General features: G+C 46.6%; 31 non-coding genes across 31 annotated transcripts; all 31 read left to right on the top strand.

Moving 5' to 3' along the window:
- Nucleotides 1-1226: 1226 nt before the first annotated feature.
- Nucleotides 1227-1298, top strand: TRNAG-UCC (transfer RNA glycine (anticodon UCC)). Its single transcript has one exon. It is a non-coding gene; the product is annotated as a tRNA-Gly (tRNA).
- A 279-nt stretch (nucleotides 1299-1577) lies between these two features.
- On the top strand, nucleotides 1578-1649 carry TRNAG-UCC (transfer RNA glycine (anticodon UCC)). Its single transcript has one exon. It is a non-coding gene; the product is annotated as a tRNA-Gly (tRNA).
- Nucleotides 1650-2630: 981 nt separating this feature from the next.
- On the top strand, nucleotides 2631-2702 carry TRNAG-UCC (transfer RNA glycine (anticodon UCC)). Its single transcript has one exon. It is a non-coding gene; the product is annotated as a tRNA-Gly (tRNA).
- A 279-nt stretch (nucleotides 2703-2981) lies between these two features.
- Nucleotides 2982-3053, top strand: TRNAV-UAC (transfer RNA valine (anticodon UAC)). Its single transcript has one exon. It is a non-coding gene; the product is annotated as a tRNA-Val (tRNA).
- Nucleotides 3054-3332: 279 nt separating this feature from the next.
- Nucleotides 3333-3404, top strand: TRNAG-UCC (transfer RNA glycine (anticodon UCC)). The gene has a single exon. It is a non-coding gene; the product is annotated as a tRNA-Gly (tRNA).
- A 279-nt stretch (nucleotides 3405-3683) lies between these two features.
- TRNAG-UCC (transfer RNA glycine (anticodon UCC)) lies at nucleotides 3684-3755 on the top strand. The gene has a single exon. It is a non-coding gene; the product is annotated as a tRNA-Gly (tRNA).
- Nucleotides 3756-4385: 630 nt separating this feature from the next.
- Nucleotides 4386-4457, top strand: TRNAG-UCC (transfer RNA glycine (anticodon UCC)). The gene has a single exon. It is a non-coding gene; the product is annotated as a tRNA-Gly (tRNA).
- Nucleotides 4458-4736: 279 nt separating this feature from the next.
- TRNAG-UCC (transfer RNA glycine (anticodon UCC)) lies at nucleotides 4737-4808 on the top strand. Its single transcript has one exon. It is a non-coding gene; the product is annotated as a tRNA-Gly (tRNA).
- A 981-nt stretch (nucleotides 4809-5789) lies between these two features.
- TRNAG-UCC (transfer RNA glycine (anticodon UCC)) lies at nucleotides 5790-5861 on the top strand. Its single transcript has one exon. It is a non-coding gene; the product is annotated as a tRNA-Gly (tRNA).
- Nucleotides 5862-6140: 279 nt separating this feature from the next.
- TRNAV-UAC (transfer RNA valine (anticodon UAC)) lies at nucleotides 6141-6212 on the top strand. The gene has a single exon. It is a non-coding gene; the product is annotated as a tRNA-Val (tRNA).
- Nucleotides 6213-6491: 279 nt separating this feature from the next.
- Nucleotides 6492-6563, top strand: TRNAG-UCC (transfer RNA glycine (anticodon UCC)). Its single transcript has one exon. It is a non-coding gene; the product is annotated as a tRNA-Gly (tRNA).
- A 279-nt stretch (nucleotides 6564-6842) lies between these two features.
- Nucleotides 6843-6914, top strand: TRNAG-UCC (transfer RNA glycine (anticodon UCC)). The gene has a single exon. It is a non-coding gene; the product is annotated as a tRNA-Gly (tRNA).
- A 279-nt stretch (nucleotides 6915-7193) lies between these two features.
- TRNAR-UCU (transfer RNA arginine (anticodon UCU)) lies at nucleotides 7194-7265 on the top strand. Its single transcript has one exon. It is a non-coding gene; the product is annotated as a tRNA-Arg (tRNA).
- Nucleotides 7266-7544: 279 nt separating this feature from the next.
- On the top strand, nucleotides 7545-7616 carry TRNAG-UCC (transfer RNA glycine (anticodon UCC)). Its single transcript has one exon. It is a non-coding gene; the product is annotated as a tRNA-Gly (tRNA).
- Nucleotides 7617-7895: 279 nt separating this feature from the next.
- Nucleotides 7896-7967, top strand: TRNAG-UCC (transfer RNA glycine (anticodon UCC)). Its single transcript has one exon. It is a non-coding gene; the product is annotated as a tRNA-Gly (tRNA).
- Nucleotides 7968-8246: 279 nt separating this feature from the next.
- On the top strand, nucleotides 8247-8318 carry TRNAG-UCC (transfer RNA glycine (anticodon UCC)). The gene has a single exon. It is a non-coding gene; the product is annotated as a tRNA-Gly (tRNA).
- A 279-nt stretch (nucleotides 8319-8597) lies between these two features.
- TRNAR-UCU (transfer RNA arginine (anticodon UCU)) lies at nucleotides 8598-8669 on the top strand. The gene has a single exon. It is a non-coding gene; the product is annotated as a tRNA-Arg (tRNA).
- A 279-nt stretch (nucleotides 8670-8948) lies between these two features.
- On the top strand, nucleotides 8949-9020 carry TRNAG-UCC (transfer RNA glycine (anticodon UCC)). The gene has a single exon. It is a non-coding gene; the product is annotated as a tRNA-Gly (tRNA).
- Nucleotides 9021-9299: 279 nt separating this feature from the next.
- TRNAG-UCC (transfer RNA glycine (anticodon UCC)) lies at nucleotides 9300-9371 on the top strand. The gene has a single exon. It is a non-coding gene; the product is annotated as a tRNA-Gly (tRNA).
- Nucleotides 9372-9650: 279 nt separating this feature from the next.
- Nucleotides 9651-9722, top strand: TRNAG-UCC (transfer RNA glycine (anticodon UCC)). Its single transcript has one exon. It is a non-coding gene; the product is annotated as a tRNA-Gly (tRNA).
- A 270-nt stretch (nucleotides 9723-9992) lies between these two features.
- Nucleotides 9993-10064, top strand: TRNAG-UCC (transfer RNA glycine (anticodon UCC)). Its single transcript has one exon. It is a non-coding gene; the product is annotated as a tRNA-Gly (tRNA).
- A 279-nt stretch (nucleotides 10065-10343) lies between these two features.
- Nucleotides 10344-10415, top strand: TRNAG-UCC (transfer RNA glycine (anticodon UCC)). The gene has a single exon. It is a non-coding gene; the product is annotated as a tRNA-Gly (tRNA).
- A 279-nt stretch (nucleotides 10416-10694) lies between these two features.
- Nucleotides 10695-10766, top strand: TRNAG-UCC (transfer RNA glycine (anticodon UCC)). The gene has a single exon. It is a non-coding gene; the product is annotated as a tRNA-Gly (tRNA).
- Nucleotides 10767-11045: 279 nt separating this feature from the next.
- TRNAG-UCC (transfer RNA glycine (anticodon UCC)) lies at nucleotides 11046-11117 on the top strand. Its single transcript has one exon. It is a non-coding gene; the product is annotated as a tRNA-Gly (tRNA).
- A 279-nt stretch (nucleotides 11118-11396) lies between these two features.
- On the top strand, nucleotides 11397-11468 carry TRNAG-UCC (transfer RNA glycine (anticodon UCC)). The gene has a single exon. It is a non-coding gene; the product is annotated as a tRNA-Gly (tRNA).
- A 5885-nt stretch (nucleotides 11469-17353) lies between these two features.
- TRNAG-UCC (transfer RNA glycine (anticodon UCC)) lies at nucleotides 17354-17425 on the top strand. The gene has a single exon. It is a non-coding gene; the product is annotated as a tRNA-Gly (tRNA).
- Nucleotides 17426-18406: 981 nt separating this feature from the next.
- TRNAG-UCC (transfer RNA glycine (anticodon UCC)) lies at nucleotides 18407-18478 on the top strand. The gene has a single exon. It is a non-coding gene; the product is annotated as a tRNA-Gly (tRNA).
- Nucleotides 18479-18757: 279 nt separating this feature from the next.
- TRNAV-UAC (transfer RNA valine (anticodon UAC)) lies at nucleotides 18758-18829 on the top strand. Its single transcript has one exon. It is a non-coding gene; the product is annotated as a tRNA-Val (tRNA).
- A 279-nt stretch (nucleotides 18830-19108) lies between these two features.
- Nucleotides 19109-19180, top strand: TRNAV-UAC (transfer RNA valine (anticodon UAC)). Its single transcript has one exon. It is a non-coding gene; the product is annotated as a tRNA-Val (tRNA).
- Nucleotides 19181-19459: 279 nt separating this feature from the next.
- TRNAG-UCC (transfer RNA glycine (anticodon UCC)) lies at nucleotides 19460-19531 on the top strand. Its single transcript has one exon. It is a non-coding gene; the product is annotated as a tRNA-Gly (tRNA).
- A 630-nt stretch (nucleotides 19532-20161) lies between these two features.
- Nucleotides 20162-20233, top strand: TRNAG-UCC (transfer RNA glycine (anticodon UCC)). The gene has a single exon. It is a non-coding gene; the product is annotated as a tRNA-Gly (tRNA).
- Nucleotides 20234-20349: the final 116 nt, after the last annotated feature.

The raw sequence follows: 20349 nt of genomic DNA, 5'->3' as shown, positions 1-20349 counted from the left end.
CCTTATATGTAAAAAAACAGAAAGCATAGATCATGTCTTCATCCACTGTTGGGAAGGGGTCTTTTTCTGGGACGTGTTACAAAGGACTCTAAAAAAGGAGCTACCTATAGATCCCCACGGAATCAGGTTTCTGCCAGTATATGACGACGAAGGTTTCCCGTACGACCTGATCATGCTTACGGGCCTCCACTGTTTATGGCGCGCAAGAATGGCGGGTTACCATTGTGACCCGGATGCCCGACCGGCGCGTCTGTACTTTTGTGAATCCATGCAACGGTATGTGGAAGTGATGAAGATGCAACAGCCTGTTCCTGAGTGGCTGTCGAGGGTTGAACCCCTTACAGCACTAAAGGAATTTTAATCCGACAACGTCGTGCCACAATAGCGGACGGCAGCGAATGTAAATATTACTCTTCCTTGTTCCGTTTGTGTATTCATCCCTTTTTGCTTCTTTGGTCTTTGTTTATACCATTTAGGAATTTGTGTTGTGTTATGTCGAGTACTGGCAATAAAGAAAAGAAAAAGCGTCGGTGGTATAGTGGTTAGCATAGCTGCCTTCCAAGCAGTTGACCCGCGTTCGATTCCCGGCCGACACAAATATTTTGTGCACATGCCCACAGGTCAGCTCCCCGTTTGTCTTGATATGATCAGTGGCATGTGTGAAATCGACGTTCACTTTTATTCGCATTAGGCGCGGCGTTCTATCGTGGAAAAGGAGAAAAAAGAAATACAGTGCTAGATTACCATGTTGCGAAGGCACTGCATTTGGCTAATTAATGCATTCCGTGCATTGTGCATCATTTTATTCCGGCTGTGTTGACACTCTTGTTGCAATTAACAACTGAAGTAGAACTGCTTGGAACAACTGGAAACACGCGTCGGTGGTATAGTGGTTAGCATAGCTGCCTTCCAAGCAGTTGACCCGGATTCGATTCCCGGCCGACGCAAATATTTTGTGCACATGCCCACACGTCAGCTCCCCGTATCTCTAGATATTATCAGTGGCATGTGTGAAATCGACCTTCCCTTTTATTCGAATTAAGCGTGGTGTTCTATCGTGGAAAAGGAGAAAAAAGCAATACACTGCTAGATAACCATGTTGCGAAGGCGCTCCATTTGGCTAATTAATGCATTCCGTGCATTGTGCATCATTTTATTCCGGCTGTGTTGACACTCTTGTTGCAATTAACAACTGAAGTAGGACTGCTTGGAACAACCGGAAACACGCGTCGGTGGTATAGTGGTTAGCATAGCTGCCTTCCAAGCAGTTGACCCGGGTTCGATTCCCGGCCGACGCAAATATTTTGTGCACATGCCCACACGTCAGCTCCCCGTATCTCTAGATATTATCAGTGGCATGTGTGAAATCGACCTTTACTTTTATTCGTATTAAGCGTGGTGTTCTATCGTGGAAAAGGAGAAAAAAGAAATACAGTGCTAGATTACCATGTTGCGAAGGCACTGCATTTGGCTAATTAATGCATTCCGTGCATTGTGCATCATTAAATTCCTCCTGTGTTGACACTCTTGTTGCAATTAATAACTGAAGTAGGACTGCTTGGAACAACTGGAAACACGCGTCGGTGGTATAGTGGTTAGCATAGCTGCCTTCCAAGCAGTTGACCCGGGTTCGATTCCCGGCCGACGCAAATATTTTGTGCACATGCCCACACGTCAGCTCCCCGTATCTCTAGATATTATCAGTGGCATGTGTGAAATCGACGTTCACTTTTATTCGCATTAGGCGCGGCGTTCTATCGTGGAAAAGGAGAAAAAAGAAATACAGTGCTAGATTACCATGTTGCGAAGGCACTGCATCTGGCTAATAGATGCATTCCGAGCATTGTGCATCATTATATTCCTGCTGTGTTGACACTCTTGTTGCAATTAATAACTGAAGTAGGACTGCTTGGAACAACCGGAAACACGCGTCGGTGGTATAGTGGTTAGCATAGCTGCCTTCCAAGCAGTTGACCCGGATTCGATTCCCGGCCGACGCAAATATTTTGTGCACATGCCCACACGTCAGCTCCCCGTATCTCTAGATATTATCAGTGGCATGTGTGAAATCGACCTTTACTTTTATTCGTATTAAGCGTGGTGTTCTATCGTGGAAAAGGAGAAAAAAGAAATACAGTGCTAGATTACCATGTTGCGAAGGCACTGCATTTGGCTAATTAATGCATTCCGTGCATTGTGCATCATTATATTCCTGCTGTGTTGACACTCTTGTTGCAATTAATAACTGAAGTAGGACTGCTTGGAACAACCGGAAACACGCGTCGGTGGTATAGTGGTTAGCATAGCTGCCTTCCAAGCAGTTGACCCGGATTCGATTCCCGGCCGACGCAAATATTTTGTGCACATGCCCACACGTCAGCTCCCCGTATCTCTAGATATTATCAGTGGCATGTGTGAAATCGACCTTTACTTTTATTCCTATTAAGCGTGGTGTTCTATCGTGGAAAAGGAGAAAAAAGAAATACAGTGCTAGATTACCATGTTGCGAAGGCACTGCATCTGGCTAATAGATTCATTCCGAGCATTCGGCGTCATTTTATTCCGGCTGTGTTGACACTCTTGTTGCAATTAACAACTGAAGTAGGACTGCTTGGAACAACCGGAAACACGCGTCGGTGGTATAGTGGTTAGCATAGCTGCCTTCCAAGCAGTTGACCCGGGTTCGACTCCCGGCCGACGCAAATATTTTGTGCACATGCCCACACGTCAGCTCCCCGTATCTCTAGATATTATCAGTGGCATGTGTGAAATCGACGTTCACATTTATTCGCATTAGGCGTGGTGTTCTATCGTGGAAAAGGAGAAAAAAGAAATACAGTGCTAGATTACCATGTTGCGAAGGCACTGCATTTGGCTAATTAATGCATTCCGTGCATTGTGCATCATTATATTCCTGGAGTGTTGACACTCTTGTTGCAATTAATAACTGAAGTAGAACTGCTTGGAACAACCGGAAACACGCGTCGGTGGTATAGTGGTTAGCATAGCTGCCTTACAAGCAGTTGACCCGGATTCGATTCCCGGCCGACGCAAATATTTTGTGCACATGCCCACACGTCAGCTCCCCGTATCTCTAGATATTATCAGTGGCATGTGTGAAATCGACGTTCACTTTTATTCGCATTAGGCGCGGCGTTCTATCGTGGAAAAGGAGAAAAAAGAAATACAGTGCTAGATTACCATGTTGCGAAGGCACTGCATCTGGCTAATAGATGCATTCCGAGCATTGTGCATCATTATATTCCTGCTGTGTTGACACTCTTGTTGCAATTAATAACTGAAGTAGGACTGCTTGGAACAACTGGAAACACGCGTCGGTGGTATAGTGGTTAACATAGCTGCCTTCCAAGCAGTTGACCCGGGTTCGATTCCCGGCCGACGCAAATATCTTGTGCACATGCCCACACGTCAGCTCCCCGTATCTCTAGATATTATCAGTGGCATGTGTGAAATCGACCTTTACTTTTATTCCTATTAAGCGTGGTGTTCTATCGTGGAAAAGGAGAAAAAAGAAATACAGTGCTAGATTACCATGTTGCGAAGGCACTGCATCTGGCTAAAAGATTCATTCCGAGCATTCGGCGTCATTTTATTCCGGCTGTGTTGACACTCTTGTTGCAATTACCAACTGAAGTAGGACTGCTTGGAACAACCGGAAACACGCGTCGGTGGTATAGTGGTTAGCATAGCTGCCTTCCAAGCAGTTGACCCGGGTTAGATTCCCGGCCGACGCAAATATTTTGTGCACATGCCCACAGGTCAGCTCCCCGTTTGTCTTGATATGATCAGTGGCATGTGTGAAATCGACGTTCACTTTTATTCGCATTAGGCGCGGCGTTCTATCGTGGAAAAGGAGAAAAAAGAAATACAGTGCTAGATTACCATGTTGCGAAGGCACTGCATTTGGCTAATTAATGCATTCCGTGCATTGTGCATCATTTTATTCCGGCTGTGTTGACACTCTTGTTGCAATTAACAACTGAAGTAGAACTGCTTGGAACAACTGGAAACACGCGTCGGTGGTATAGTGGTTAGCATAGCTGCCTTCCAAGCAGTTGACCCGGATTCGATTCCCGGCCGACGCAAATATTTTGTGCACATGCCCACACGTCAGCTCCCCGTATCTCTAGATATTATCAGTGGCATGTGTGAAATCGACCTTCCCTTTTATTCGAATTAAGCGTGGTGTTCTATCGTGGAAAAGGAGAAAAAAGCAATACACTGCTAGATAACCATGTTGCGAAGGCGCTCCATTTGGCTAATTAATGCATTCCGTGCATTGTGCATCATTTTATTCCGGCTGTGTTGACACTCTTGTTGCAATTAACAACTGAAGTAGGACTGCTTGGAACAACCGGAAACACGCGTCGGTGGTATAGTGGTTAGCATAGCTGCCTTCCAAGCAGTTGACCCGGGTTCGATTCCCGGCCGACGCAAATATTTTGTGCACATGCCCACACGTCAGCTCCCCGTATCTCTAGATATTATCAGTGGCATGTGTGAAATCGACCTTTACTTTTATTCGTATTAAGCGTGGTGTTCTATCGTGGAAAAGGAGAAAAAAGAAATACAGTGCTAGATTACCATGTTGCGAAGGCACTGCATTTGGCTAATTAATGCATTCCGTGCATTGTGCATCATTAAATTCCTCCTGTGTTGACACTCTTGTTGCAATTAATAACTGAAGTAGGACTGCTTGGAACAACTGGAAACACGCGTCGGTGGTATAGTGGTTAGCATAGCTGCCTTCCAAGCAGTTGACCCGGGTTCGATTCCCGGCCGACGCAAATATTTTGTGCACATGCCCACACGTCAGCTCCCCGTATCTCTAGATATTATCAGTGGCATGTGTGAAATCGACGTTCACTTTTATTCGCATTAGGCGCGGCGTTCTATCGTGGAAAAGGAGAAAAAAGAAATACAGTGCTAGATTACCATGTTGCGAAGGCACTGCATCTGGCTAATAGATGCATTCCGAGCATTGTGCATCATTATATTCCTGCTGTGTTGACACTCTTGTTGCAATTAATAACTGAAGTAGGACTGCTTGGAACAACCGGAAACACGCGTCGGTGGTATAGTGGTTAGCATAGCTGCCTTCCAAGCAGTTGACCCGGATTCGATTCCCGGCCGACGCAAATATTTTGTGCACATGCCCACACGTCAGCTCCCCGTATCTCTAGATATTATCAGTGGCATGTGTGAAATCGACCTTTACTTTTATTCGTATTAAGCGTGGTGTTCTATCGTGGAAAAGGAGAAAAAAGAAATACAGTGCTAGATTACCATGTTGCGAAGGCACTGCATTTGGCTAATTAATGCATTCCGTGCATTGTGCATCATTATATTCCTGCTGTGTTGACACTCTTGTTGCAATTAATAACTGAAGTAGGACTGCTTGGAACAACCGGAAACACGCGTCGGTGGTATAGTGGTTAGCATAGCTGCCTTCCAAGCAGTTGACCCGGATTCGATTCCCGGCCGACGCAAATATTTTGTGCACATGCCCACACGTCAGCTCCCCGTATCTCTAGATATTATCAGTGGCATGTGTGAAATCGACCTTTACTTTTATTCCTATTAAGCGTGGTGTTCTATCGTGGAAAAGGAGAAAAAAGAAATACAGTGCTAGATTACCATGTTGCGAAGGCACTGCATCTGGCTAATAGATTCATTCCGAGCATTCGGCGTCATTTTATTCCGGCTGTGTTGACACTCTTGTTGCAATTAACAACTGAAGTAGGACTGCTTGGAACAACCGGAAACACGCGTCGGTGGTATAGTGGTTAGCATAGCTGCCTTCCAAGCAGTTGACCCGGGTTCGACTCCCGGCCGACGCAAATATTTTGTGCACATGCCCACACGTCAGCTCCCCGTATCTCTAGATATTATCAGTGGCATGTGTGAAATCGACGTTCACATTTATTCGCATTAGGCGTGGTGTTCTATCGTGGAAAAGGAGAAAAAAGAAATACAGTGCTAGATTACCATGTTGCGAAGGCACTGCATTTGGCTAATTAATGCATTCCGTGCATTGTGCATCATTATATTCCTGGAGTGTTGACACTCTTGTTGCAATTAATAACTGAAGTAGAACTGCTTGGAACAACCGGAAACACGCGTCGGTGGTATAGTGGTTAGCATAGCTGCCTTACAAGCAGTTGACCCGGATTCGATTCCCTGCCGACGCAAATATTTTGTGCACATGCCCACACGTCAGCTCCCCGTATCTCTAGATATTATCAGTGGCATGTGTGAAATCGACGTTCACTTTTATTCGCATTAGGCGCGGCGTTCTATCGTGGAAAAGGAGAAAAAAGAAATACAGTGCTAGATTACCATGTTGCGAAGGCACTGCATCTGGCTAATAGATGCATTCCGAGCATTGTGCATCATTATATTCCTGCTGTGTTGACACTCTTGTTGCAATTAATAACTGAAGTAGGACTGCTTGGAACAACTGGAAACACGCGTCGGTGGTATAGTGGTTAACATAGCTGCCTTCCAAGCAGTTGACCCGGGTTCGATTCCCGGCCGACGCAAATATCTTGTGCACATGCCCACACGTCAGCTCCCCGTATCTCTAGATATTATCAGTGGCATGTGTGAAATCGACCTTTACTTTTATTCCTATTAAGCGTGGTGTTCTATCGTGGAAAAGGAGAAAAAAGAAATACAGTGCTAGATTACCATGTTGCGAAGGCACTGCATCTGGCTAAAAGATTCATTCCGAGCATTCGGCGTCATTTTATTCCGGCTGTGTTGACACTCTTGTTGCAATTAACAACTGAAGTAGGACTGCTTGGAACAACCGGAAACACGCGTCGGTGGTATAGTGGTTAGCATAGCTGCCTTCCAAGCAGTTGACCCGGGTTAGATTCCCGGCCGACGCAAATATTTTGTGCACATGCCCACACGTCAGCTCCCCGTATCTCTAGATATTATCAGTGGCATGTGTGAAGTCGACGTTCACTTTTATTCGCATTAGGCGTGGTGTTCTATCGTGGAAAAGGAGAAAAAAGAAATACAGTGCCAGATTACCATGTTGCGAAGGCACTGCATTTGGCTAATTAATGCATTCCGTGCATTGTGCATCATTATATTCCTGCTGTGTTGACACTCTTGTTGCAATTAATAACTGAAGTAGGACTGCTTGGAACAACTGGAAACACGAGTCGGTGGTATAGTGGTTAACATAGCTGCCTTCTAAGCAGTTGACCCGGGTTCGATTCCCGGCCGACGCAAATATCTTGTGCACATGCCCACACGTCAGCTCCCCGTATCTCTAGATATTATCAGTGGCATGTGTGAAATCGACCTTTACTTTTATTCCTATTAAGCGTGGTGTTCTATCGTGGAAAAGGAGAAAAAAGAAATACAGTGCTAGATTACCATGTTGCGAAGGCACTGCATCTGGCTAATAGATTCATTCCGAGCATTCGGCGTCATTTTATTCCGGCTGTGTTGACACTCTTGTTGCAATTAACAACTGAAGTAGGACTGCTTGGAACAACTGGAAACACGCGTCGGTGGTATAGTGGTTAACATAGCTGCCTTCCAAGCAGTTGACCCGGGTTCGATTCCCGGCCGACGCAAATATCTTGTGCACATGCCCACACGTCAGCTCCCCGTATCTCTAGATATTATCAGTGGCATGTGTGAAATCGACCTTTACTTTTATTCGTATTAAGCGTGGTGTTCTATCGTGGAAAAGGAGAAAAAAGCAGTACACTGCTAGATAACCATGTTGCGAAGGCGCTGCATTTGGCTAATTATTGCATTCCGTGCATTGTGCATCATTTTATTCCGGCTGTGTTGACACTCTTGTTGCAATTAACAACTGAAGTAGGACTGCTTGGAACAACTGGAAACACGCGTCGGTGGTATAGTGGTTAACATAGCTGCCTTCCAAGCAGTTGACCCGGGTTCGATTCCCGGCCGACGCAAATATCTTGTGCACATGCCCACACGTCAGCTCCCCGTATCTCTAGATATTATCAGTGGCATGTGTGAAATCGACCTTTACTTTTATTCCTATTAAGCGTGGTGTTCTATCGTGGAAAAGGAGAAAAAAGAAATACAGTGCTAGATTACCATGTTGCGAAGGCACTGCATCTGGCTAAAAGATTCATTCCGAGCATTCGGCGTCATTTTATTCCGGCTGTGTTGACACTCTTGTTGCAATTAACAACTGAAGTAGGACTGCTTGGAACAACCGGAAACACGCGTCGGTGGTATAGTGGTTAGCATAGCTGCCTTCCAAGCAGTTGACCCGGGTTAGATTCCCGGCCGACGCAAATATTTTGTGCACATGCCCACACGTCAGCTCCCCGTATCTCTAGATATTATCAGTGGCATGTGTGAAGTCGACGTTCACTTTTATTCGCATTAGGCGTGGTGTTCTATCGTGGAAAAGGAGAAAAAAGAAATACAGTGCCAGATTACCATGTTGCGAAGGCACTGCATTTGGCTAATTAATGCATTCCGTGCATTGTGCATCATTATATTCCTGCTGTGTTGACACTCTTGTTGCAATTAATAACTGAAGTAGGACTGCTTGGAACAACTGGAAACACGAGTCGGTGGTATAGTGGTTAACATAGCTGCCTTCTAAGCAGTTGACCCGGGTTCGATTCCCGGCCGACGCAAATATCTTGTGCACATGCCCACACGTCAGCTCCCCGTATCTCTAGATATTATCAGTGGCATGTGTGAAATCGACCTTTACTTTTATTCCTTTTAAGCGTGGTGTTCTATCGTGGAAAAGGAGAAAAAAGAAATACAGTGCTAGATTACCATGTTGCGAAGGCACTGCATCTGGCTAATAGATTCATTCCGAGCATTCGGCGTCATTTTATTCCGGCTGTGTTGACACTCTTGTTGCAATTAACAACTGAAGTAGGACTGCTTGGAACAACTGGAAACACGCGTCGGTGGTATAGTGGTTAACATAGCTGCCTTCCAAGCAGTTGACCCGGGTTCGATTCCCGGCCGACGCAAATATCTTGTGCACATGCCCACACGTCAGCTCCCCGTATCTCTAGATATTATCAGTCGCATGTGTGAAATCGACCTTTACTTTTATTCGTATTAAGCGTGGTGTTCTATCGTGGAAAAGGAGAAAAAAGCAGTACACTGCTAGATAACCATGTTGCGAAGGCGCTGCATTTGGCTAATTATTGCATTCCGTGCATTGTGCATCATTTTATTCCGGCTGTGTTGACACTCTTGTTGCAATTAACAACTGAAGTAGGACTGCTTGGAACAACTGGAAACACGCGTCGGTGGTATAGTGGTTAACATAGCTGCCTTCCAAGCAGTTGACCCGGGTTCGATTCCCGGCCGACGCAAATATCTTGTGCACATGCCCACACGTCAGCTCCCCGTATCTCTAGATATTATCAGTGGCATGTGTGAAATCGACCTTTACTTTTATTCGTATTAAGCGTGGTGTTCTATCGTGGAAAAGGAGGAAAAAGCAGTACACTGCTAGATAACCATGTTGCGAAGGCGCTGCATTTGGCTAATTAATGCATTCCGTGCATTGTGCATCATTTTATTCCGGCGGTGTTGACACTCTTGTTGCAATTAACAACTGAAGTAGGACTGCTTGGAACAACGGGAAACACGCGTCGGTGGTATAGTGGTTAGCATAGCTGCCTTCCAAGCAGTTGACCCGGGTTCGATTCCCGGCCGACGCAAATATCTTGTGCACATGCCCACACGTCAGCTCCCCGTATCTCTAGATATTATCAGTGGCATGTGTGAAATCGACCTTCACTTTTATTCGTATTAAGAGTGGTGTTCTATCGTGGAAAAGGTGAAAAAAGAAATAGAGTGCTAGATTACCATGTTGCGAAGGCACTGCATCTGGCTAATAGATGCATTTGGCGTCATTTTATTCCGGCTGTGTTGACACTCAAGTTGCAATTAACAACTGAAGTAGGACTGCTTGGAACAACTGGAAACACGCGTCGGTGGTATAGTGGTTAGCATAGCTGCCTTCCAAGCAGTTGACCCGGGTTCGATTCCCGGCCGACACAAATATTTTGTGCACATGCCCACAGGTCAGCTCCCCGTTTGTCTTGATATGATCAGTGGCATGTGTGAAATCGACGTTCACTTTTATTCGCATTAGGCGCGGCGTTCTATCGTGGAAAAGGAGAAAAAAGAAATACAGTGCTAGATTACCATGTTGCGAAGGCACTGCATTTGGCTAATTAATGCATTCCGTGCATTGTGCATCATTTTATTCCGGCTGTGTTGACACTCTTGTTGCAATTAACAACTGAAGTAGGACTGCTTGGAACAACTGGAAACACGCGTCGGTGGTATAGTGGTTAGCATAGCTGCCTTCCAAGCAGTTGACCCGGGTTCGATTCCCGGCCGACACAAATATTTTGTGCACATGCCCACAGGTCAGCTCCCCGTTTGTCTTGATATGATCAGTGGCATGTGTGAAATCGACGTTCACTTTTATTCGCATTAGGCGCGGCGTTCTACCGTGGAAAAGGAGAAAAAAGAAATACAGTGCTAGATTACCATGTTGCGAAGGCACTGCATTTGGCTAATTAATGCATTCCGTGCATTGTGCATCATTTTATTCCGGCTGTGTTGACACTCTTGTTGCAATTAACAACTGAAGTAGAACTGCTTGGAACAACTGGAAACACGCGTCGGTGGTATAGTGGTTAGCATAGCTGCCTTCCAAGCAGTTGACCCGGGTTCGATTCCCGGCCGACGCAAATATTTTGTGCACATGCCCACACGTCAGCTCCCCGTATCTCTAGATATTATCAGTGGCATGTGTGAAATCGACCTTCCCTTTTATTCGAATTAAGCGTGGTGTTCTATTGTGGAAAAGGAGAAAAAAGCAATACACTGCTAGATAACCATGTTGCGAAGGCGCTGCATTTGGCTAATTAATGCATTCCGTGCATTGTGCATCATTTTATTCCGGCTGTGTTGACACTCTTGTTGCAATTAACAACTGAAGTAGGACTGCTTGGAACAACCGGAAACACGCGTCGGTGGTATAGTGGTTAGCATAGCTGCCTTCCAAGCAGTTGACCCGGGTTCGATTCCCGGCCGACGCAAATATCTTGTGCACATGCCCACACGTCAGCTCCCCGTATCTCTAGATATTATCAGTGGCATGTGTGAAATCGACCTTTACTTTTATTCGTATTAAGCGTGGTGTTCTATCGTGGAAAAGGAGAAAAAAGAAATACAGTGCTAGATTACCATGTTGCGAAGGCACTGCATTTGGCTAATTAATGCATTCCGTGCAGTGTGCATCATTATATTCCTGCTGTGTTGACACTCTTGTTGCAATTAACAACTGAAGTAGGACTGCTTGGAACAACTGGAAACACGCGTCGGTGGTATAGTGGTTAGCATAGCTGCCTTCCAAGCAGTTGACCCGGGTTCGATTCCCGGCCGACGCAAATATCTTGTGCACATGCCCACACGTCAGCTCCCCGTATCTCTAGATATTATCAGTGGCATGTGTGAAATCGACCTTTACTTTTATTCGTATTAAGCGTGGTGTTCTATCGTGGAAAAGGAGAAAAGAGCAGTACACTGCTAGATAACCATGTTGCGAAGGCGCTGCATTTGGCTAAATAATGCATTCCGTGCATTGTGCATCATTTTATTCCGGCTGTGTTGAAACTCTTCTTGCAATTAACAACTGAAGTAGGACTGCTTGGAACAACTGGAAACACGCGTCGGTGGTATAGTCATTCTGCTTCCGGCTCCCGAGCTGAACGGATCGCGGGATCATGGGCTCCAATGGAGCGGCATATGCGGCTGTTAGCCGCGGCAACAGGCTTTCGACGGAAGAAGATAAAGATTACCAGATAATTTTGCCTCGCCTACCTACAGGACGTATTGTTTTGAACACAGTTTTTTTGCACGGCGACGCTCGTGTTCGCCCGTTTCGTGTAGAAGATTTTCGAGACGCGCTTCAAGCTGTTGGTATGCTCTCTGGCGTCGTCGCCCTCGGAGCATACCAAATCAACCATGTATGGGCGGTGACGATGAAGACAGCCGAGGCTGCCGAAAAGCTGGCGGCCCTGAAGGAGCTGCAGGTGAAGGGGCGTCGCTGCCTAGTCATCGACCCCAAGGAACAACAGGTGAAGCTTCGTATCCACTGGCTTCTGCATGGGGTGGACGACGAAGACGTCAAGACCGCGCTGGCCTCCTTCGGCAAGGTGACGGAAGTAACCCGGGAGCGCTGGCGAGTGGATGGCGTTTCCGACAAGGGCTCGACGACCCGAGCAGTGCTGCTGCAGCTGAAGGCAGGAATGAAAGTCGACGACCTGCCCCACCAGATCCGCGTCGCCGGCGAGCTTGCGCTGGTGGTAGCCCCAGGACGTCCCATGCAGTGCCTGCGCTGCCGAGGCTCTGGCCACGTTCGTCGTGAATGCAAGGTTCCCCGTTGCTCGCGGTGCAGGCTTTTTGGACACAACGACGCGGACTGTGTGCGTTCATACGCAGTAGCCGCGGGTTCGGCGGAGAGCGAGCCGTCGACGTTAGACCATGTAATGGACGTGACCGAGGCGGAGGAAGCGGCCACGGGAGCTGGAAACGGCAAAGTGGCGGCAGAAACCGGCGTGACGACCAAGCAAGCCGAAGGAGGAAGGAATATCCCTCCCCCCAAAGAACCAGCAGCTACAGTCGAGAGCGTGAAGACGGCCCCGCATGAAAATGAGAGCTGCCAGCCAGCTACGGATGCAACGCAGGCAGAGGCGGACGACAACGCGACCCCTGCTAGCGCCCGCGTCGAATCCGTCTCGGCACCGGTCAAGAGATCCCTGCAGCACGAGGAGAAAGTCGACGGAAAGGCTGGCGGTGACTCCGAGGCACCACCCGCTAAGACGCTACCTGGAAGGCGCTCCACCCTCAAGCCTAAGCCGAACTTGGAGACTGACCGTAGGCTTACCCCGAAGCCGACCAAAGAGGAACCCGGGCGACGGCCGCCGGATGGCCACGGAGGCGTCTAGCGGTCAGCTAGACGTTAAGGTGAGCACCATGCTCCGGGCCTTCTCCCCTCCGGTTTTCACCAATAATGGCTACCAACCTGTCGCTTAGCCTCGGCACGCTAAACGTTCGAGGTCTGGCCGCCAAAAGGAAACAGAGTCAGGTTTACAGACTACTAGTGGACCACGACCTCGACGTTTTAGCCGTGCAAGAAACCAAGGTAGACGGCGAGGAGGAGACCGGGAGCATGGTGCAAAGATTCACGTATAACTACTATACGGTAGTGAGCCACGCCTTAGGGACTTCGGCAGGGTGTGTGCTGTTCGTGAGGAAGCTCCCTGGTCTTGTTATAGATGGTTACTTCTCCTGTACTTCTGGTCGACTTGTCTTTTGTGACTTCAGCTATTGTAATGTCCAATGGCGCGTGTTTTGCATTTATGCGCCTAATACTGTGCAAGAGAGGGCAAATTTCTTTTTGAGTTTAAAGCATCATTTACATGTGCAAAAAATGATAGCCTGTGTAGGCGACTTCAACTGCGTATTGAAAGCTGAGGATAGGTCTACGCGTCGCGTGGTTTGTGACAAAAGTAGTGATATCCTGGCGCAGAACACACACGAATTCGAATTAGAAGATATCGCAGAATGTTTTCGCGGTCACGGAGACGTAAGCTACACTCACTTTCAGGGCACAAGTCACGCACGCTTAGACCGTATCTATCTTTCATATGATTTAGTTGAAAAATGCCAGTGCTACACAGTTACGACCATATCATATTCTGACCACTGCCTGGTAAAATGCACGGTGGGCAGGAAGAAAGAACGAAACAAGTTCGTCTGGGAACTGTGGAAATTGAATGCAGAGCTGTTACGGGATGAAACGTTTAACGAAAATGTAGTGGCTACTCTGAATTCTTTTGGAACAGACAGTTCTACGAAATTTGGTGAGGAATGGGAGTTGCTGAAGCAAAGCATTAAATTGAAGGCAATCGAAAGAAGTAGCGTACTGCGATATGAACAAAAGGCCAGAGAAAAGGATTTAACAACATTGCTAGAAAAATTTGCGAAGCTTGAATGCATGCAACCTGGCGCCTATCAACAAGATATGCGCGCCGTTAAGAAGAAGCTCGAGGTATTCGACGAAGATCGCTTCCGAGGTGCGCTAGTGCGCGCCAGAGCAGAAAGGCTATCATGCGGGGAAACGCCAACGAAAAGAGCACTGGGGTTAGAAAAAAAGCACTCGAGACGTAAGCAGATTGAGGCTATCGAATATGAAGGGGTGGTATTAACGGATAACAATAATATAGGGCGTGCTTTCTTTGAGCATTACAAAGAACTTTTTACATTCAGGCCTGTCAACATGCACGATTTCAAGAAATTATTTTTGCAACGAATCCCACAGCTGTCGAGTGAGGTTAAAGAAACCTTAGAACGACCATTAACAGAACATGAAGTGATGAAAGCCATCGAAGACCTGAATCCTGGGAAGTCGCCAGGTCCAGACGGTCTTTGTGCCGCATGGTACAAATCGTTCAAAAGCCACCTAGCTCCTATCTTAACAGCAGTTTTCAATGAAGCATATGAACTGAAAATACTTCCACCATCCTTTGGCCAGTCCCATACAGTACTAATACCGAAAACAGAAGAGACCGAAAAGCTCAAGCAACTTTCCTCCTACAGACCCATAGCGCTTACTAACTGCGACTACAAAATATTGATGAAGGTGTTGGCACGACGGGTCCAGTCAGTTATTCAGGAAGTAGTCGGCCCACACCAGACGTGTGGTATTCGTGGAAGAACCATTTTCACTAACATCCATAAAATGAAGTGTGTGCTGGAGTGTTGTGACGCCATGTGCGCTGCAGTAGCCATCCTCCAGCTAGACTTGGAGAAGGCGTTTGATTGTGTTTCTCACGACATATTGCTTACCATCCTTGAACACGTTAATTTTCGCCACATAATCACTGAAGGGGTGACCATGGCGTACCGGAGCTGCTATACCAGACTTATAGTTAATCAGATGTTGGGGGCCCCCATTAACGTGAAGCGCTCCGTTCGCCAGGGTTGTCCACTCAGTCCACTCCTGTTTTGTGTCTACATAGAAACGCTGTGTCTGGCCATCATTGAAAATGAATGTATTAAGGGGTTTAGTCTTCAATCAGCAGAAGTGAAGCTACTGGCATACGCTGACGATGTGGCTGTGTGCTGTAAGGACAAACAAAGTGTATTGAATACTGTGAATATCGTCAAAAAGTTTGGTAACGTCACTAACAGCTACGTTAACTGGCAGAAATGTTTGGGGTTTTGGCATGGAGGATGGGCGTCTACACCAGACCACTTTTCGAACGTAAACTGGGTCACGACGCCAGTGAAGTACCTTGGAGCACCCCTTGATGCCTACAAGGACAGTAGCGAGTACTGGAAGGAGCGGACAAAACAACTAAAAGAAAAAGCCGACCGATGGAACGCCTGTTACTTGTCAATATTCGCGAGAGCTACAGCGTGCAACATGTTTCTCGTGACAAAGATCTGGTACGTAATGCAGGTACTACAGTGCTCTCGTATTAATGTGCAGAAACTGCACCGCGTGTTCGCTGTATTCGTGTGGGCATCAAGCTGGGAGCGATGTAGCCGAGATAATCTCTTCCGGCGCGTGAAGGATGGTGGTCTGGGGTTGGCGCACCTCTTCCTGCGTCAACTGGTGAATAGATTCTCCTTCTTTCGAGATGCAAACGACCCATTTCTGCGCACGGTGATCCAAATGAGGCTGTCAAGATCACTTCCCGAATTCGTTGTAGGTACGGAAATAATGCCAGGACCAGTCCGTGGTTTCTTTCGGGAAATAGTTCAGAGTGTTGCCTTTTTGCGTGTTCGTTTTTCAAGTGCATATTTGTGGAATGTAAAACGGAAAAAGTTATATCGTGATTTATGTGACAATGTTTCGCTGGTACCTATGTACAGAGCCCCGTACAGTGGAGGCCCAGGCCTAGATGTATTGAAAAGGGTGAAGAAGATGCCAGTTCAACCAGCCACTAAATCGTTCTTCTTTAAATTACACACCGGTACTCTACCTGTTAAATTCTTCCTTGAACAACGTGGGTTCTACATGCCATGGGGAACCCACTGCCTTATATGTAAAAAAACAGAAAGCATAGATCATGTCTTCATCCACTGTTGGGAAGGGGTCTTTTTCTGGGACGTGTTACAAAGGACTCTAAAAAAGGAGCTACCTATAGATCCCCACGGAATCAGGTTTCTGCCAGTATATGACGACGAAGGTTTCCCGTACGACCTGATCATGCTTACGGGCCTCCACTGTTTATGGCGCGCAAGAATGGCGGGTTACCATTGTGACCCGGATGCCCGACCGGCGCGTCTGTACTTTTGTGAATCCATGCAACGGTATGTGGAAGTGATGAAGATGCAACAGCCTGTTCCTGAGTGGCTGTCGAGGGTTGAACCCCTTACAGCACTAAAGGAATTTTAATCCGACAACGTCGTGCCACAATAGCGGACGGCAGCGAATGTAAATATTACTCTTCCTTGTTCCGTTTGTGTATTCATCCCTTTTTGCTTCTTTGGTCTTTGTTTATACCATTTAGGAATTTGTGTTGTGTTATGTCGAGTACTGGCAATAAAGAAAAAAAAAGCGTCGGTGGTATAGTGGTTAGCATAGCTGCCTTCCAAGCAGTTGACCCGCGTTCGATTCCCGGCCGACACAAATATTTTGTGCACATGCCCACAGGTCAGCTCCCCGTTTGTCTTGATATGATCAGTGGCATGTGTGAAATCGACGTTCACTTTTATTCGCATTAGGCGCGGCGTTCTATCGTGGAAAAGGAGAAAAAAGAAATACAGTGCTAGATTACCATGTTGCGAAGGCACTGCATTTGGCTAATTAATGCATTCCGTGCATTGTGCATCATTTTATTCCGGCTGTGTTGACACTCTTGTTGCAATTAACAACTGAAGTAGAACTGCTTGGAACAACTGGAAACACGCGTCGGTGGTATAGTGGTTAGCATAGCTGCCTTCCAAGCAGTTGACCCGGATTCGATTCCCGGCCGACGCAAATATTTTGTGCACATGCCCACACGTCAGCTCCCCGTATCTCTAGATATTATAAGTGGCATGTGTGAAATCGACCTTCCCTTTTATTCGAATTAAGCGTGGTGTTCTATCGTGGAAAAGGAGAAAAAAGCAATACACTGCTAGATAACCATGTTGCGAAGGCGCTGCATTTGGCTAATTAATGCATTCCGTGCATTGTGCATCATTATATTCCTCCTGTGTTGACACTCTTGTTGCAATTAATAACTGAAGTAGGACTGCTTGGAACAACTGGAAACACGCGTCGGTGGTATAGTGGTTAGCATAGCTGCCTTCCAAGCAGTTGACCCGGGTTCGATTCCCGGCCGACGCAAATATTTTGTGCACATGCCCACACGTCAGCTCCCCGTATCTCTAGATATTATCAGTGGCATGTGTGAAATCGACGTTCACTTTTATTCGCATTAGGCGCGGCGTTCTATCGTGGAAAAGGAGAAAAAAGAAATACAGTGCTAGATTACCATGTTGCGAAGGCACTGCATCTGGCTAATAGATGCATTCCGAGCATTGTGCATCATTATATTCCTGCTGTGTTGACACTCTTGTTGCAATTAATAACTGAAGTAGGACTGCTTGGAACAACCGGAAACACGCGTCGGTGGTATAGTGGTTAGCATAGCTGCCTTCCAAGCAGTTGACCCGGATTCGATTCCCGGCCGACGCAAATATTTTGTGCACATGCCCACACGTCAGCTCCCCGTATCTCTAGATATTATCAGTGGCATGTGTGAAATCGACCTTTACTTTTATTCGTATTAAGCGTGGTGTTCTATCGTGGAAAAGGAGAAAAAAGAAATACAGTGCTAGATTACCATGTTGCGAAGGCACTGCATTTGGCTAATTAATGCATTCCGTGCATTGTGCATCATTATATTCCTGCTGTGTTGACACTCTTGTTGCAATTAATAACTGAAGTAGGACTGCTTGGAACAACCGGAAACACGCGTCGGTGGTATAGTGGTTAGCATAGCTGCCTTCCAAGCAGTTGACCCGGATTCGATTCCCGGCCGACGCAAATATTTTGTGCACATGCCCACACGTCAGCTCCCCGTATCTCTAGATATTATCAGTGGCATGTGTGAAATCGACCTTTACTTTTATTCCTATTAAGCGTGGTGTTCTATCGTGGAAAAGGAGAAAAAAGAAATACAGTGCTAGATTACCATGTTGCGAAGGCACTGCATCTGGCTAATAGATTCATTCCGAGCATTCGGCGTCATTTAATTCCGGCTGTGTTGACACTCTTGTTGCAATTAACAACTGAAGTAGGACTGCTTGGAACAACCGGAAACACGCGTCGGTGGTATAGTGGTTAGCATAGCTGCCTTCCAAGCAGTTGACCCGGGTTCGACTCCCGGCCGACGCAAATATTTTGTGCACATGCCCACACGTCAGCTCCCCGTATCTCTAGATATTATCAGTGGCATGTGTGAAATCGACGTTCACATTTATTCGCATTAGGCGTGGTGTTCTATCGTGGAAAAGGAGAAAAAAGAAATACAGTGCTAGATTACCATGTTGCGAAGGCACTGCATTTGGCTAATTAATGCATTCCGTGCATTGTGCATCATTATATTCCTGCTGTGTTGACACTCTTGTTGCAATTAATAACTGAAGTAGAACTGCTTGGAACAACCGGAAACACGCGTCGGTGGTATAGTGGTTAGCATAGCTGCCTTACAAGCAGTTGACCCGGATTCGATTCCCGGCCGACGCAAATATTTTGTGCACATGCCCACACGTCAGCTCCCCGTATCTCTAGATATTATCAGTGGCATGTGTGAAATCGACGTTCACTTTTATTCGCATTAGGCGCGGCGTTCTATCGTGGAAAAGGAGAAAAAAGAAATACAGTGCTAGATTACCATGTTGCGAAGGCACTGCATCTGGCTAATAGATGCATTCCGAGCATTGTGCATCATTATATTCCTGCTGTGTTGACACTCTTGTTGCAATTAATAACTGAAGTAGGACTGCTTGGAACAACTGGAAACACGCGTCGGTGGTATAGTGGTTAGCATTGCTGCCTTACAAGCAGTTGACCCGGATTCGATTCCCGGCCGACGCAAATATTTTGTGCACATGCCCACACGTCAGCTCCCCGTATCTCTAGATATTATCAGTGGCATGTGTGAAATCGACCTTTACTTTTATTCCTATTAAGCGTGGTGTTCTATCGTGGAAAAGGAGAAAAAAGAAATACAGTGCTAGATTACCATGTTGCGAAGGCACTGCATCTGGCTAAAAGATTCATTCCGAGCATTCGGCGTCATTTTATTCCGGCTGTGTTGACACTCTTGTTGCAATTAACAACTGAAGTAGGACTGCTTGGAACAACCGGAAACACGCGTCGGTGGTATAGTGGTTAGCATAGCTGCCTTCCAAGCAGTTGACCCGGGTTCGATTCCCGGCCGACGCAAATATTTTGTGCACATGCCCACACGTCAGCTCCCCGTATCTCTAGATATTATCAGTGGCATGTGTGAAATCGACGTTCACTTTTATTCGCATTAGGCGTGGTGTTCTATCGTGGAAAAGGAGAAAAAAGAAATACAGTGCCAGATTACCATGTTGCGAAGGCACTGCATTTGGCTAATTAATGCATTCCGTGCATTGTGCATCATTATATTCCTGCTGTGTTGACACTCTTGTTGCAATTAATAACTGAAGTAGGACTGCTTGGAACAACTGGAAACACGAGTCGGTGGTATAGTGGTTAACATAGCTGCCTTCCAAGCAGTTGACCCGGGTTCGATTCCCGGCCGACGCAAATATCTTGTGCACATGCCCACACGTCAGCTCCCCGTATCTCTAGATATTATCAGTGGCATGTGTGAAATCGACGTTTACTTTTATTCGTATTAAGCGTGGTGTTCTATCGTGGAAAAGGAGAAAAAAGCAGTACACTGCTAGATAACCATGTTGCGAAGGCACTGCATTTGGCTAATTAATGCATTCCGTGCATTGTGCATCATTATATTCCTGCTGTGTTGACACTCTTGTTGCAATTAATAACTGAAGTAGGACTGCTTGGAACAACTGGAAACACGCGTCGGTGATATAGTGGTTAGCATAGCTGCCTTCCAAGCAGTTGACCCGGGTTCGATTCCCGGCCGACGCAAATATTTTGTGCACATGCCCACACGTCAGCTCCCCGTATCTCTAGATATTATCAGTGGCATGTGTGAAATCGACCTTTACTTTTATTCCTATTAAGCGTGGTGTTCTATCGTGGAA

The sequence above is a fragment of the Dermacentor variabilis genome, chromosome 11 (genome assembly GCF_050947875.1).
Source record: "Dermacentor variabilis isolate Ectoservices chromosome 11, ASM5094787v1, whole genome shotgun sequence".
NCBI lineage: Eukaryota > Metazoa > Arthropoda > Arachnida > Ixodida > Ixodidae > Dermacentor > Dermacentor variabilis.
Note: the sequence above shows the minus strand (reverse complement) of the source record. Positions and strands in the feature narration are given on the sequence as shown.